This window comes from Dromiciops gliroides, chromosome 2, assembly GCF_019393635.1.
Source record: "Dromiciops gliroides isolate mDroGli1 chromosome 2, mDroGli1.pri, whole genome shotgun sequence".
NCBI lineage: Eukaryota > Metazoa > Chordata > Mammalia > Microbiotheria > Microbiotheriidae > Dromiciops > Dromiciops gliroides.
The window spans coordinates 407,632,768-407,637,473 of NC_057862.1; positions in this window are offsets into that span (position 1 = coordinate 407,632,768).

The following is a 4,706-nucleotide window of genomic DNA, read 5'->3' on the forward strand; positions in this document are numbered from 1 at the left end:
ACAGTCAAGAAAATAATATATTTGGTAACTATAACAATGTAAGTGGAAAGAACAACTACATGTCAAAAAATTAAAAAATAATGTAAGAAAAATATAAAGATCAAGTAGGACTTGAATGAAGAGATATAAAAAAAAAAACTTGGGAGAACTACGATGATGTAAAAAACCCAAAGATATCAATAAAAACATTTTTTCAGGAGGGCAATGGGGGTTAAGTGACTTGCCCAGGGTCACACAACTAGTAAGTGTCAAGTGTCTGAGGCCAGATTTTAACTCATGTCCTCCTGAATTCAAGGCCAGTGCTTTATCTACTGCACCACCTAGCTGCCCCTAAAACATTTTTAAAAGAAAAATAAGGAAGAGGAAGGTGTCAAAGATATAAATAGAGGAGAATTGGTAAATGGTGGTTTCATAAACAGAAATAATGAAGTCAGGAAGTACAGGATTAAGGATAAAGTTAATAAATTTGGTTTTTGGCAGAGCTATAATTAGGGTAGGGTAGCCAAGGTGTTTTGTTTTTTTCCCAACCACCAACATGGAGGCTAGAGATCCTTCTCCAACAGGTAAGAGATCTTCATACTTCATGCCTCATAGACTTCCCACCTGTATTCCTACAGGAGTTGTGAGAGAAGGTATACTCTACAAGAGGACAAAGAAATAGAATCACAGGTATTGGAGAATATGGAAGTTGTGGGAAATGGGCCAACCCTTCTCCCAGTGCACCTGTAGCTCATCACACTGTTTAATGTCCACCTTCTCTCCCCTATTCCTGACTATCCTGTGTGTCACTGTCACTACTTCCCTGCTCCCCACCTCCACATTACTTTTACACCAAGTGAAGAAATTCTTGCTTATATTTCTGGTTTTAAGCAGGTTGAATTTGAGATACTTTTGTACATCCAGAAATTTTAGGTAGAGATAATATATAAACAGTTGGAGAGATTGGTCTTAAGTTTAAAATAGAGTTTGGGACTAGAAATATAATTTTGAGAGCTCTTTATGGAGAAATGAAAAGTGAAGCTAGGGGGAATGAGTAAGATTGCCAAGGGAGAATATCTATAGAAAAAAAAGAAAAGCGAGTCAAGGATAATCCCTTGGGAAATACCCAAGGGGGAAGAGGATGATGTGCCAATGAAAAAAAAGAGGAAGGACTTGGGGAACTTAGAAAAAAATGAAGAGAGGATGCTGTCTGTATAGCTTAGGGAAAATAAAATGTCCAGTAGGAGGCGTGATCAGTAGTGTCAAGAGCTCCAGAGAGATAAAAGAGGGTGAAGAATGAAGCAAAGACCAGTGGATTAACCTTAGGTCATGGAGGACCTTAGAGAGAAAAGTTTCATTGGGATTGTTGAGGGCACAGGCTCTGCTATAAGGGGCATATGTCATTATTTAAAAACAACCATCACCACTATACTGTAAACTCATTGAGAGCAGGAATTATGCCTTATTCATTAACATAATCATCACACTACCCTTACCAAGGCTTTACCCATTCAATAAATGTTTCATGTCTTGACATAAGGGAGATCTTCCTGGCCATTGGAGATTTCAAAATGAAGCCTTAGAGGATCCAAAAACTGGAAGGAACTGCCTTGGGAGGTTTTCCCCTTATTGGATGTCTTTGAGCAGTGCAGGTGATTACTCATTTGTTGATTATATCTGTTATTGTTCAGGTATGATTTGGACTAAAGAACCTTTTAGTTGCTTTCCCACTCTTGGGTTCCATTATTTCCCATAAGGCAGGGGGTTGGGGGAGATGCGGGAAGGGATCTGGTAAACTGTTGTAGAAGCTTGGTAGTGTGCTTGAGGCTTGACTGTGACTTGGAAAGCTGTTACTGTTCCTCATGCAAAAATATCCATCCCTCATCTCCATACTTTTTTGAACAGACTGTCCTCTTTTGCCAAGGATGCTCTCCTTCCTCAACTACATCTTTTAGAATCCCTAGTTTCCTTAAACATTTCAGTTCAAGCTTCATGGTCTTCACAATGCCTTTCCTGTTCTCCCACCTCCTAGTGCCTTCCCTCTCAAAATTACTTTTCTTTATTTTGCATGTATCTATTTGCAACTATCAATCTGTCTGTATATCCACTTACTCATCCATCCATCTATCTATTGTGAAGTTTAAAATCTAAATTGTGGTCGCCTTAAATCAGAAGCTTCAGCTCCAGTCTAGTCTAGAGTTCCAGCCTGGTTGGGTTCTTCCTGAAGTCCTCCTCCATGAGCCTGCTTTAATCAGGACCCCCCTGCAAGCTGTTTGTGGAAGCTTTTTTATAGATCTGGAACAGAGGCAGTCCTTACACACTGCTTCAAGGTGATTGGTTGGCGTCATCCAAATCCATTGTCTTTGAAGGTGTTCTCAAGTTGAGTTCACAGTCTAGTTTCTGAGAACAATACCTTCTTAAGGGATAGCCAGGTGTGATTACAATCCAATTAACTTGAAGTATGCTTAATCAGCAGTCAATCACTCTCACTTGATTCAATCAGTATAGATTAATTTCCAGGTGGGTCTTTGAGTATCTGCTAAATCCCATTATTTCATCACACTATCTAGCTCTTCATGCTGGCTCTTCCATTAAAATGTAAATTCTTTGGGAGCAGCTAGGTGGCACAGTGGATAGAGCACCAGCCCTGGATTCAGGAGGACCTGAGTTCAAGTCTGGCCTCAGACACTTGACACTTGCTGGCTGTGTGACCCTGGGCAAGTCACTTAACCCTCATTGCCCTACCAAAAAGAGAGAAAGAGAGAGAGTTAAAATGTAAATTCTTTAAGGTCAGGGACTCTTTCAATTTTGGCTTTGTATTCTCAGTACCTAGCACAGTTTCTAGCATGTAGTATATGCTTAATAAATATTTGGTGACTAGTTTATCCTCTTTGTTGATCCAATAGCACTTCATTTATTTTGTTATTGTATGAAGCATTAGATTGGGGCCATCTGCCTGTAGAGACCTACCCTTACCTGAGAGTTTACCATGGGCTCATAAGATTCAGAGTTGAAATGAACCTTGGAAGTCATTCATTCCAGCCCTTTTATTTTACAAAAGAGAAAAATGAAGCCTAGAGAGAAGTGACTTAGAGTCATAGATATAGAACCTGAAGGGAACTCATAGGCTGTTTATTTCAAAACCCTTATTTTATAGATGAGGAAACTAAAGCCCAGGGAGATAAAGTGATTTGCACAGTTACACAAGTAGTTTACTCTCTTTGTTTTGAATGTTAAGTACTTTGGCTCCAAATCTGGAGTTCTTTACACTAATCTTTTCTACCTCTAAAAGCATAGAAACCAAGTGGAACTAAATCTTTGACTTCAAATTAGTATTGTTGTTCAGTCATTTCAGTCATGTCTGACTCTCCATGACCCTGTTTGGATTTTTTTTTTTTTTGGCAAACATACTGGAGTGGTTTGCCATTTCCTTCTGCTCCTTTTACAGATGAAGAAGCTGAGGCACCAGGGTACCAGGGTTAAGTGATTTGCCCAGTGTCACACAGCTAGTAAGTGTCTGCGGCCATATTTTAACTCAGGAAGGTGAGTCTTCTGACTCCAGGCCCAGTGCTGTATCCACTGTATCCACTCGCTGCCCCAGAGTACAGAGGCAATATTTTACAGTGGGGTGGACTATTAAAATGCTCTGACCAATCTAAACGTGGTATCTGAGGTGTCACTTTGCTTGACTACTACTTGTCTTCAATTCCAAAGTAGAATGTGGAAGTTCTATCCATCCTGCAAGGTCTGGTTCAAAGGCTGCCTCTTCTGAGAAGTCTTCTCTGATGCTCCCTGCTATCTGTTCTCTCTCTTCTGTGAACTCTCATCTCTCTTTGTTGATCCCTCTTTCACTTTCATCCTGCTTTATTTTGCACTCAGGTTTGGTGACTGCTCTAGTTCTCTGGCCCGAGTTTGTTTTGTTCCCGCTTTACTATCTCTCCATAGTATCTATTTAAAAACAAATAAATAAATGAATGAAGAAATGAAGTGCTAGAAGGAGAAGCCTGGCTTGACACGGCTATTTCTTCCCAAGTCCCATAATGAGCTTTTGTTCCCTGCATGATGGGTGTGTATACACAATTGTGATATGTTTATAGAAAGTAACAGATATGGTGATTAGCTTCATAATAGCTGGAAAGTGCCCAGACGACGAAAACTGTTATGTGCATGTTCAGTACCATTATTAACTGTTAAGCTGAGGAGTTACTAGAGAGAGAAAAATTCTGCCTCTGAGCATGGCAGGGGGTTGTGGTATTTCAGGCAGGAGGGGACCAGGTAGTCTCTTTTTCCTGGGTGGGGCAATTTGTCTGTCTCCATCAGGATGTCTGAGTCCTGAGAGATACATATGGACTGACAGATAAAGAAAATTCTAGCCAGCAGCCCCAGGGTTAGGTTAGTGGATGACTTTTAGTCACTAGGTTTTCTGCTTTTCTGAGAACAGATAGGACAGGGGTGTGGAAGAACAGGTATTTCAAAGTCAGATAATAACATAGGCATAGTTAGCATATCCTAAGAGTTCCCCATGGGTATGGGGGGAATGGTGGTTGTTGTTGTTGTTTTGTCCTTCATTCTTTTTTTTTTTTTAGTGAGGCAATTGGGGTTAAGTGACTTGCCCAGGGTCACACAGCTAGTAAGTATTAAGTGTCTGAGGCCGGATTTGAACTCAGTTACTCCTGATTCCAGGGCTGGTGCTCTATCCACTGCGCCACTTAGCTGCCCTGTCCTTC